Raw genomic sequence first — 12,743 nt, forward strand, 5'->3', positions numbered from 1 at the left:
GGAGAGAGGGGCAATTTCAGATTTATGACACCCAATTCACCTAAAGCGTTTGGACTAGAAGATGACATCACTGAGCTGTTAGCGTAGAGTTTACAAAATCCTGAAAACGGCCTTGAGCTCAAGAGGAAAATGAGTCCAATCCACAAGTCATCGCTGCCTCTCGTATTTTTTTTTTTTTTTTTTTAAAAGATTAGTTTTTTGTTTTTTGTTTTTGTTTTTTTTTTTTAATGCTTTATTTATTTATTTTATTTATTTATTTATGACTGTGTTGGGTCTCTTAGTTTTCGTGTGAGGGCTTTCTCTAGTTGCGGCAAGTGGGGGCCACTCTTCATCGCGGTGCGGGGGCCGCTCTTCATCGCGGTGCGGGGGCCGCTCTTCATCGCGGTGCGCGGGCCTTTCGCTATCGCGGCCCCTCCCGTTGCGGAGCAAAGGCTCCAGACGCGCAGGCTCAGTAGTTGTGGCTCACGGGCCCAGCTGCTCCGCGGCATGTGGGATCTTCCCAGACCAGGGCTCGAACCCGTGTCCCCTGCATTGGCAGGCGGATTCTCAACCACTGCGCCACCAGGGAAGCCCTGCCTCTCGTATTTGTCTTCTCCTTTCTTCCTTCTCTCTTCCTCTTCCTCTCTTGGCTTCTAGGAAGAGCGTGGGTGACCCAGAAGAGGACATCTAATATTTTAACAAGAAATACTGTGTCTGAAGTCTTGGATTCACGCGGTCCTGGCCGACATCCACTGGCAAGTCTGATGGGAGGCTGGGGAAACGCTGTCAGGGGAGGGAAGGAAGAGGGATGGTTTGGAGCTAACTGTGCATTAGAGGTGCCTTCTCACTGCCAGGCTGGCAGCTGGGGTGGTGGGGAAGGTGGCAGTCTCTCCCTCCAATGCCCTAGAGGTGCCTCCAGGCCTCATGTTTGGTGGGGACTTGGCAGTTCTTGAGTCCCAGCTTCTGCTTCCTGGGGCTCTGGGTCTCCTGAGAGAAGAGAAGGTGCTGGGGTAGACCGGTATGTGGACACAGTGCACACAAGTAGAGTGAATGACCCACAGGACTGCTTGCACTTGTCCTTTGTACCTCCCTTTCCCCCAACTTCCTCTTCCCTCATTTGTCCTTCTCTGGTCCCTCAGATGCATCAGTGGCCCACGAGTCCGGCCAGAGGCTGCATTTGGCATCACTCAGAGATTTCCTGGCTGAGGGGCTTGGGGATCATTTCATCTCTTTGAGCCCTAACTTCAGAACCTAGAAAGGGAGATAACCGTATCTTGACTGCTTCGTAAGGCTTTTTTAGGGATAAATTGAGACAGCAGATTTGAAGGAGGTAATATATATTTAAATACTTTGTAAGCTGAAAAGTGCTGCAGAGGTTTAGGTATTGGATTTGAATTCTCCTCAAATCAGTGTTATTTCCTGCCTGTGCCAGCCTTTAGCATTTGTCCTTAGACCTAGCACTCACAGACTTCTTGAGATACGGGCCAGTGTGTCTCAGTCTGCATGGAGACTGCCCGGTGCCCGCAATGCCCCTCCTTAAGGAATCACAGGTTTGAGAGTGAGCTAGTGCTTCTCAAAATAGAATTAGGGAAAACTTTTCTTGAGGGTGAGATGGATGATTACCATCGGTGCACATAGTTTGTTTGGCTGTGCTATGAGGTAGCAGAGCTCTCTTTTTCTTCGGGAATTCTCAGAACCACTAACAGGCTAAACAGCTCCAACCAAGGAGGGGGATTTAGTCTTCAGTGTTTCTCAGATTTATTTGACCAGCAAAACCATTCATACTGTTTGCAATTAGGAACACTTTTTGGAATTCCTGTGGAGGTAAACATAAGGCTTTGCATTTTTTTTGGTTTTCTTTGTTGTTTGTTTCATTTATTAGATAATCTCTGAAGCAGAGAGCACTAACCCAAGGTGTGAAAACAGAGAATATTTGATCAAAGGGGCAGTTCGTCACGGGCTAGGAGCTAGTAAGTCAGGCCAGGCCTCCCTGACTCTGAAAAAGCCCGGGACCCTAGGAGGCTGGAGAAGGGCTCTGTGGGACCAGACTGGAGTGGCAGGGGAAAGAAAAGGCTGCAGGAGTGGTGATGTCCTTACACTATTTCGTTTACTCGTCTCAACAACTTTCTGAAGAAGACAGTATTACAGTCACATTTTCAGGAGAGAAACGGACGCTGAGAGGGGTTATATTATTTGCCCACGGTAACACAGGTTGTCAGTGGTGGAACTGGGATTTGAGTTCAGGTCAGCCTGCTATAAAGCCCATTTTCTTTCCAGAGTAAGATCCAACCCCTCCAAGAAGGGGGAAGGCGAAGGAGACAAGCCTTGCTTACCATACGAATATGCGGTAATAATTGTGCAGAGAGAGCTGTTGTGGTCACTGAAGGCCAGAGTCAAGTTCAGAAAACATGGGCCTCCAAGTTCCTCTTGGGAGAAAAAAAAATCCTCTTACTCTGGTATGTGCAGTTTAAACTCAGGGAAAGGTGAAAGGAAACTTGGTGGAGCTGGGCTCCATAAAAATCACTACCTTTATGGTTAAAGATTTATTAAGTGACCACAGTGTTCCGGACATATAAACAGACTTGACCCTTGCCCTTAGGGAAACCAGAGTAAACATGCAAGATTTATAGTCAGAGCGCTTCATGGCAGACTAGATGTGTTAGGAACATGTGCATTCCAGGATCCTACCTAGCAGAGTTGAAAAATGTGGCCTGGAAGAAAGTTCGAAATGCAGGAAGTTGGAATTTGTCTCTCCAGGCTTTGCAGTCTCACCTCCCTGGGTTTCTTTACTTTTGCTAGCTGTGTGAATTAAGGTATATTCCTTAACTTCTCTGAGCCTCAGTTCCCTTTTCCACCAAATGAGGATGATAATACGTGTCTCATAGGATTAAGATAGAGTGTTAATTAAATAATGTGTGCAAAATGCCAGGCACACAGTAGGCGCTAAATAAATGATAGCTATGGTTTTTAAAGTTTCCCAATTGTCCATGGGATAATATTTAAACTCCACTCCCTGGTATTTAAGGCTTTCCATAGCTTAGCACTTACTTAGCTCTCCAGCCTTTGCTTTGGCTTCCCTCCACTCACTAAGCAGCCAACATCCGTGGGCATTCATTTCCTGATGACTTGTCAAAGTCTTCGCTTCCTTCAAGGTTTAGAGCAGTTCTCAGATTGTATCTATGGAAACATGGGCAGGAGGAGCAGGTGGCTATAAGATGCTTTCAGAGGGTCCTGAGGTCAAAATTATTATCATAATAATGCTAAGATATTGTTTGGTTTCCTTTTTCACTGTATTAACATTTGCACCAGTGGTGCAAAAAGCACTGGTGGGTGAAAGCAAGAGTACCAGTAATCCTTTATTCATTACCAAGACCCAATTATAGGGGGAAAAAAATACCAGTTTCACATAAGAATGTGCTTGAAGAAACAAAAATTATTAATTATGTTAAATATTGACCTTTGAGTCCACATCTTTTTAATATTCTGTATGATGAAATGGGAAATATGCACAAAGCACTTCTGCTGCATGTGGATAGTCAATGATTGTCTAGAGGAAAAGTATTTGTGCAACTGAACTATGAGTTGAACTGCCACTTTTTTTCATGGAACAGCATTTTTATCTGAAAGAATAACTCATGAACAAACTATAATCATTCAAATTTGGATATTTGGCAAACATTTTCTCAAAAATGAACTGAATCTGTCACTTCAAGGAAAACAACTGACAAGATTTGTTGCCATTGATAAACTTGGGGCTTTCCAGCAAAAATTACAATTTGGAAAACTTGTATACAACTGTGAGTTTGACAGATTCCCACTAATGGAAGAGTTTTTGATGAGATCAGTGGTAATATTAAAAAACATGACTTTTTTATTATTGTATAATAAAATATGTCAACATTTTGAAGATCAAAATTTCCAGATGACCAGTGCGTGAGGTTACAAAATCAGGCAGGGGTAAAAGATACATTCAAAGTACATATAGACCAAGGGGTTTTAATATAACAGAGAACAAATGTTCATTGATGTGGTTTCAGATTCCACCTTGCAACTGACTTTAAAAGATTACTGGGCTTCCCTGGTGGCGCAGTGGTTGAGAATCTGCCTGCCAATGAAGGGGAAACGGGTTCGAGCCCTGGTCTGGGAAGATCCCACATGCCGCGGAGCAACTAAGCCCGTGAGCCACAACTACTGAGCCTGAGCGTCTGGAGCCTGTGTCCCGCAACGGGAGGGGCCGCGATAGTGAAAGGCCGGCGCACCGCGATGAAGAGTGGCCCCCGTTTACCGCAACTAGAGAAAGCCCTCGCACGAAACGAAGACCCAACACAGCCAAAAATAAATAAATAAATAAATAAATAAAGTAGCTATTAATTAAAAAAAAAAAAGATTACTACTTGTTGAGATTTGGTATCTTATCAAAGAAAAACGATACTCATAATTATCTGGAAAAGGTTATGTACTCTCCCCTTTTCCAACTACTTTTCTGTACCTGGCCGTATTTTATTCATACACTTCAACCCAAACAAAGTTTCAACAGACTGAATACAAAAGCAGATATAAGAATCCAGCTATCTTCTATTAAACAAGTCATTAAAGAAATTTGCAGAATAGAGAACAATACCATTCTGCCCACTAATTTTCCTTTTGTTTTAGAAAATACAGTAATTTGTCATAAAATATATTATTTATGTTAGCATGGAATTGGGTTTATTATTATTATATTAAAATGATTTGATAAACAAATTTTTAAAAAAATTTCTGTTTTAGTTTCTAGCTGGATAAATCTCTCTCTATAACCCACGCAAATAAAAGATCTTTGGTGTCTTTGATCATTCTCAAGAGTATAAAGAAGTTCTGAAGGCAAAAAGTAAGAGCCACTGGCTTCGAGTAAAAGTCCCAGCACCTTCAGGAAAACTGTCTAACCATTCGATTGGGGTGAGCAACCTTTTCTTGAATTCCTGTAGACTTTAAGTATGTATTACTCATCTGTCACTTGGCGTTATCTTATCCTGTCATTCTGTTTTAAAATAATTTTTTAAAAATCCATAATAGGTCCTGTAAGCTTCTCACAGGCCAGAATCGTGCCTTATTGCATTTGGAGGAGAGTGTGAGGGATGGTCACAATATATGCCTATTGTTGATAGGATATAGTGAAGCGTCCTAATTTACCAGCATCATTGTCTTGATGTGCTCTTGCAAATATGACTGAACCTCACTGATCTACAAATACTGGTGGGGCAATAGTCTGAATTAGTGAAAACTCAGAATCCCAAACATACTTATATATTGTAATTATTGTAATATATATTTGTATATTTTAACATTTTTCTTAAGACTAATGTATACCTATTGCAGAAAATTTTTAAATTACACAAAGTAAATAAGTATCTGCAAAATAAATAGTACCTAGTTGTTTTCTAGTTAAAAAAAATTAGAAAGCACCTGTAATCTCATAATGGCTATCAATATTTTGATCTATCACCTTCAAGGACATATGTCATCCATATAGAGTGAAAGTTTTACAGAAAATTGGGATCTTACTTTGTATAAAGTTTTGTACCCTCCAGGACCTTAACTGCTCTTTGAAAACATTATTTTTAGTAGCACTGCTATGTCTCAATGATGCCCATTTAGGTTGTTTCTGATTTATTGTTTTTATCAATAATACTGTGATGAACATCCTTAAAGTGAAACAACCGGTGATGTGTTCAGGATAGATTCCTAGAGATGGGATTACTGGATCCATAGGAATTCCAAAATGCAGTTTGATTAATTTAAAATTATGTGACTTGAAAATGATGATTGTGTTATGGCCAACCAGCAGTGATAGCATAAAAAGCAGGAGGCCGAATAGAGCTTTCTGTTATGGGCGGACAGCTTCTTACACACTTTAGATTTCCAGCCCTTGGGTGCTGAGAGGTGTTTGTAGTGGCGGTGCTATAGACTCAAGTTGGAGGGGCTACAGATGTTGGGAAGTTTAGTACAAGTCACAGAAACCATGCCTGGCTAATTTAAGCAGAAAGAAATGTATTAAAATACTAGGTCACTGAATTTCCAGGAGCACCAGAAAACTAGGAGTAGAGACCACGTGGCCAGGGTAAACCTCCCAAATCATAGCAGATCTGGTCATAAGAAGACTCCACTGCTTGCACCACCTTGGTGTGACTATCCCTGGAGTTCACCAACGAGCTGCCTCCACTAGGACTAGAATGGATGCCAGGCTCTGGCATCCCAAGTCCCAATCCAGCATGGATGCTGCAATCACCAGAACCTTGTAACTGTCCTCTGTCAAGCTGCAAGGGAGGCTGGGAAATTTTGACTCTGGCATTGGGGAGTGCTGTCTGCTTTCCACCAAAACATATTGAGAGGGGCAGCCCCTAATCTTGAAGAACAGTTCAGATGCTGAGCTGCCAAAAAAGGGGAACAAGTGCTTACTATAGCCAGTAACAATGACTGTCAAGCACCTGGGAACCTAGGACATATTCTAGGAGGCATGATATTGATGTTGTATAATAAAATGTGTCAACCTTTTGGAGATCAAGATTTTCCAGATGACTGGTATATGATGTTACAAAATCATGTGTGGATAAAAGCTCCATTCAAAGTACATGTAGACAATTGGGGCTTAATACCACAGAGGACAAATGTTCGTTTTGCCCTGATACACCTTTCTATTTATTACAGAAGAGCAGCCAGGGCTGATTTGTCATCATTGTCTAGTGCCTAGGGCAGAGTGGGTATGCCATAGACAGTTATTGAATGAATGAATGAATGAGTGAATGAATATTTAGACACCGCTGGCGGAAATGGATGCTGTCCACTACGGAGGAGGCTGACACTAAATTCTATTCCATTCCAATAGATGCTGTCGCTGGGAGTGGAATATAGAGTGTCAAGCTGGTGACACTCCTTGTCCCATGGTCTTCACCTCCCCTCCCATCTATTTTGGGGGCAGGGGTGGTAAGAGATAAACTGAGACATCCTAACGTTTTTAAGCATTTATTTGAGCAAACGTCAATTCCAGTTGGCAGTACCAAACAGGAAGCGCTTAGTAGCTCTCCACCCAAGGGAGCTAGGGGCAAGCCTTATAGAGAAGACTTGGGACACAAATCAAGGAAATGATTTGCTTGGCTCTCGCTTAAGCAGTTGCCTTAATAGAGAAAGCCTAGTTGGCTGACTGTGATTGGTTGTCCTTGGTGTTTGGTTTCGTAACCTTGAGGCATTTACAGGCTTCCTTTTGGTTTGCTTACATAGGCTGCCAAGGCATTAGAGTCTGCTTAGTCTAATGGTCTCCTTGTTTAATTAATTTAATAGAAGAAATTATCTGGACCACACTGTCTTCATCTTTTTAATTCCCAAAAAGGATAGTGAGCATTGGTTTATAAGTACATTCTCTCACAAGATGAGAAACAATAATTTCCAGATTAAAAAAATATATAAAAACCAACAGGTCTGAACATCTAGGACGCCTGAGGGGAAACGTGAGGCTTTTATGAAGGATGTTGTTCAGGCAGAGAGGGTTACATATGCAAGCAAAAGGCGTTCTGGATTGATGTTTCTGGGTATATCATCCTTGTTCCCTTTTATACCACTCCAATACTGCCCTCTCTTTAAAAATAAAATGATTTTTAAAGTTGAGGAACTGGTTGTGTATATTTATAGATGGGAGAGATGGGTTTGAAAAAGTAGCTGATTCTGAGTGATTGTGATTTTCCAAGTCTGATTTCCATTATTAGAAAAGGGGAACGCAGTAACAGATGATGTCATTATTGGAACCACAGAAGCATGAGGACGGTAGAGGCGCTGCCTTGCCTTATTCCCGCTTTTGCCAAGCGTTGAAGTGGGACCGTGGAGATGGATGGCTTGGGATAACTTTGGTAAGGCACCTGCATGTCAGAGCTTGTTTTCAGGACCCTGAAGGCTATTCCCTTTAAAGACACCCAGATCTCTATCATATTTTGTAATTTTTTTTTTTCTTCTTTCCCAAATAGATCACTTCAAGCTGCAGATATCCCAAATACAAATGACAGTTCATTCACACATCTGAGATGCCATATGCTAACTTACAGCAGTACTTGGAGTAAAAAAAAGCAGCTAAGTCAAAAACTTGCTTCTCTGGCTCACTATGACGCCCACTAAGTCTCACCCAGCAGGACTGTTTAGGATGGAGAACAGCTTGCCTAATACTGACACATCTCCAATCCCATACGTCGTTGACATTTTCTCACAGCGGGCCGTTCTCTCACTGCTCTGCAGATATTAACTGCTCTGCTTTCCCACAGATTTTTCAAGTAATGAGTTGCTTGCTGCCAGCAAACCCAGCCACTTCTGAGGTACAACACACATCATCTTGCCGGTCAGTCTCGTAGTTTTTGAGTTGCCGCCAATTTCGCTTCTCCTGGGAGCTGGCAGATGGGTCCTGTCCCTTTCGGCAGATGAAGATGTAGTTGCTCAGAGCTCGGAGTTAAAATCCAACAAATAACAAAGTTGGACAAGCTCTCCTAGGTCTCTTCCAGTCCTAATCTTCCCAGTATCCCCCGAGGTACTAGTACATAGCCCCAGACATAGAGAGCACGTAGTAAGTCTTAATAACTGCTTGAGTTGATAGGGCTGAATGCATTTAAATGCAGGGTGACAACGGCACACATTTGCTGAGTGCTTAGCATGTGCCAGGCACCATCCTAATCAGCACCTGGAATGTCTGATCACAGTAAGTTCTCACAGCAACCCCAGGAGGAAGGTACTATTATCACTCCTATTTTAGAGGTGGGGAAACTGAGGCACCAGCTGGTTTGAACAACTTGTCCAAGGTTGCAGTTAGTATGAGTTAGAGCTATGGGATGAGCCACGGCTGTCCCACTTCAAAGCTCACGTTCCTTGGAGTAATAACGGCAACCAAAATAATAAAACAGCAAACTCTCTGTAGCGTGCCAGGCAATGGTCTGAGGAGTCTATGTAAATCAGCTCCTACGCTTTTCACAATAGGAGGAAAGTAGTAATATGATCCCACCTTTTACAGAGGAGTAAACTGAAACACAGAGACATTAAGGAACTTGCTCAAGATCACACAGCTCTTAAGGGGCAGTGCTGGGATTTGAATCTAGGCTTCAGAGTATGTGCTCTTAATCCCATGCTGTTTTGGGAGCACTTCCCTGGATTTAGCTACAGATTACGATACAGCCTCTTCCCCTCACCCATGGCAGGGAGGAGAAGGCAGCTTCCTCTGAGGAGTTCTTTTGGTCTGATTCTGCACTCTGTGGTTCTGGGAAGCGCTACCAGCACCTGCATGGACATTTCCTCTCCTCCTACGCACAGATGGCTTTCATGGGTGGTCCAAATGGTCTAAATCACTGTCTGCATATTTCTGAGAAAGTAAGGAGAGTGTGGTATGTCTTTAAATGGAGGTACTTCCACAGGGGAGGAACAATGGTCCCAAGTCCTAAGATTCTGCTGGGGACAGTGTATGGGTCCCAGAGCATCTGGGAGGTGGGCTTTGCCTTGCCAAGCACACCTACCCCCCTCTTAGGCTAGCATTGCTCTCACGGATGACCACACTGCTGGGTCAAGCAGAACTCTCCCCAGGGGCTTTCCTGGCTGTAGCTGATACAAAAGAGGCTCATTTTTGTCTCTCGGTGCCCAAAGCTGTTAGGGGTGGCCTGGGGGGCCGCACTGCCTGCACGTGGGTAGAAGACAATGATGCTGACAGCAGAGAAGTGATGGACAGAGGGTCCTGGGGAACTTGGGCTCAGGCTCCAGTCTTCCCCAGACACTTCCCTGTCCCTCCTGCTTGTGGGAGACAATAACTCGATCTCACTTTGAGTCCCATGAAGTTGGGTTTGCGACTGGCAACTGACTGGAAACCATCTCTGAGGACTTAATTACTGAAGCTTTGAAAAGGCTCTGCAGCTTTGAATTTTGGGTCTCTTTCCACCTGTATCCCAGCTCACTGGTGTGCATTACTCTGAGGACAGCTCTGCAGTGATGTCCCAGGGGCCTCGCCTAAGTAAGGACACATCTGTGGCCACCAGTGCAATGTGCCATTGATTCCCCATTTACTAGGTGTACTAGCTTCCTAGGGCTGCCATAACAAGGTACCACAAACTGAGTGGCTTAAACAACAGAAATTTATTGTCTCACAGCTCTGGAGGCTGGAAGTCCAAGATCAAGGTCAATAGAGTTGGTTTCCTCTGAGGCTGTGCGAGAGAATCTGTTCCAGGCCTTTCCCCTAGGTTTTGGTCATTTGCCAGCAATCTTTGGTGTTTCTTGCCTTGTAGATGCATCACCTTGATCTCTGCTTTCATCTTCAAGTGGCATTGTCCCTATGTATGTGTCTCTATATCCAAATTTCCCCTTTTCATAAGGACAATTGTCATATTGGATTAGGGCCCACCCTAAATGACCTCATAGTATGACCAACTAATTGGATCTGCTATGACTCCGTTTTCAAATAGGGTCCCATTCTGAAGAACTGGGGATTAGGATTTCGATATAGGACTTCTGGGTGGGGGAGACACAAATCAACCCATGCCACTAGGGAATCAAGCAGGCAAAATAAAGCACAAGGTGGTCCTCCTCTTCACCCAGATGAAGGCTTTGGAAAGTAGACACACAGAGGGCACCGACTCTGAATTTCAATGTCACTTTTGTGTGTTACTCTAGCTTGGCGACCTTAGGCAAGTCATTTAACCTTTCTGGGTTTGAAAGATAAGCAGAGCGGGCTGGACTGATGGTTTTTAAAACTGATTCCATGGAGCCACTGAGGCATGTTTGGGTTGTGGGGTTGGGAGGGAAGTTGGCAGATTGCTGACCCCTCCTGCTCACTTCACCCAGTGGTGTGCCTGGTGGTCCACCTTGGCAGACGGGAGTATCCGATCGCTGATGTTACTTCGAATTGTCAGCGCACAGCGATAACACAAAGCAGACCAAGTATTCACTGGTTTCATTGTTGCTTTTCAGTTCTCTACAAATAAACACTCCCCTCTTGCCTGTCCCCTGGGTGGACAATTCAGGCAGACTGATCCCACCAATTCTCGCCTTTGTACACACTGCTTCCCCAACGCAGTTCTGTGCTTATCTGTTGTATTTATAAGGATTCCAAAAAAATTTTTGTTTGAATAAAGCGCTCAGCTAAAAGAATAGTTTTAGTCCAGAAAACAGCTAAAGGATCTGTGTTTCCTTCTAGTTCTAAGATTCTAGTTCTGTGTCTCTATTAAAAGTAGTCTTGGGCTTCCCTGGTGGCGCAGTGGTTGAGAATCTGCCTGCCAATGCAGGGGACACGAGTTCAAGCCCTTGTCTGGGAAGATCCCACATGCCGCGGGGCAACTAGGCCCGTGAGCCACAACTACTGAGCCTGTGCGTCTGGAGCCTGTGCTCCACAACAAGAGAGGCTGCGATAGTGAGAGGCCCGCGCACCGCGATGAAGAGTGGCCCCCGCTCGCCGCAACTAGAGAAAGCCCTCACACAGGAACGAAGACCCAACACAGCCAAAAATAAATAATAAACTAATTAATTAATTTAAAAAAAAGTAGTCTCAGTCTTTTTTTTTTCCATTATCTCTTTTCTAAATTTAATTTTTATTTCATATTGGAGTATAGTTGATTTGCAATGTTGTGTTAGTTTCAGGTGTACAGCAAAGTGATTCTAGGTCATGGATGGATCTAGAGATTATCATACTAGGTGAAGTAAGTCAGAGCAAGACAAATATAATATGATATCACTTATATATGGAATCTTTAAAAAAATGATACAAATGAGTTTATTTACAAAACAGAAACAGACTCTGGCTGGCTCCACGGAGGTGTGGGCTTTTACACGGAGAACTGTTTTTTTCTTAACTCTCATTTAAATAACCTGGAATATCTTACACAAACCATTTGTGCTGGGGAGGAAGATCTTTTCAGTAATTGCCTGTATCTGGAGTGGTAGTTTTGGTCAACCAGTGAAAACACCAATTGGCATGTATCACGGAGTCCTGTACAGCCGTGGTACCAAGCTTGGTTTGTTGTGGGCTAGTGACCCTCCACTCAACCTCCCTCCCCAAAGGTGTCCCCACATTAGATTGCACTAGTAACCCCCTTTCCTCCTCATACCCTAGCATCCCCATGCTGCCTAAGGGTAGAACCATCTCCCTGCTGAGATTTTCTCTCACCTACTGTTGTTCTCATTTTAGAAAAGAGAAATGAATATTTTGATATATAATAATAATCGCTAACGCTTATTACGCACTGACTCTGTGCTAGGCACTGGTCCAAGTGCTTTACGTATATTAACCTAATTCTCCTAACAACCCTATGAGGGAGGTACCATCCTCTCCCCCGTGGGCCGGTGGGGAAGCAGGCACAGAGACGTGAAGTCACCGGCTTAGCCGAGGACGTTGCCACAGCTAGGATCTGAATCCGGACAGCTTGGCTCTTCACCACCGTGGGATGCACAGGTTACGTTTTACACGTGCTGTTGGAAGACAGGTATTTGGATTGCATTCCTTTTCTTGCCATTGAAGCAATCCTGAGAGGGCTAGAAAGGGAGAGTAATGGCATTTAGCAAGCAACGAACTAGTGTATGGCTAGGAATCTAGAACAGAACTGCTCTTGATCCCACTGGCCCTTTGGGGAGCCCGAGCAGAAGGCAGCATGCCAGTGACACTGTTTTCCGTCCCTGCAATGCAGGGTAAAAGTGCCGCCCTCCATGCCCTCCTGCCCTTGTGGGGGAAGAGGAATTTCCCTGGTTTTTCTCCCGTGGCAGGAGGGGTGGGGAGAAGGTTCGGA

The 12,743-nt window shown here is 43.9% G+C and overlaps 1 long non-coding RNA gene across 6 annotated transcripts; it reads left to right on the plus strand.

The window, feature by feature from the left end:
* Nucleotides 1–610: 610 nt before the first annotated feature.
* Nucleotides 611–11,479, plus strand: LOC309658010. 6 transcript variants are annotated; one of them, XR_014261991.1, is made up of 3 exons: nucleotides 611–734; nucleotides 1,862–2,435; nucleotides 4,017–11,479. It is a non-coding gene; the product is annotated as an uncharacterized lncRNA (long non-coding RNA). The 6 variants fall into 6 exon arrangements; XR_014261992.1 differs by having other exon boundaries at nucleotides 1,862–1,949; XR_014261995.1 differs by lacking the exon at nucleotides 611–734 and having other exon boundaries at nucleotides 746–1,949; nucleotides 2,257–2,435.
* Nucleotides 11,480–12,743: the final 1,264 nt, after the last annotated feature.

This window comes from Balaenoptera physalus (genome assembly GCF_965194825.1).
Source record: "Balaenoptera physalus genome assembly, chromosome: 3".
In the NCBI taxonomy this organism is placed as follows: Eukaryota; Metazoa; Chordata; class Mammalia; order Artiodactyla; family Balaenopteridae; genus Balaenoptera; species Balaenoptera physalus.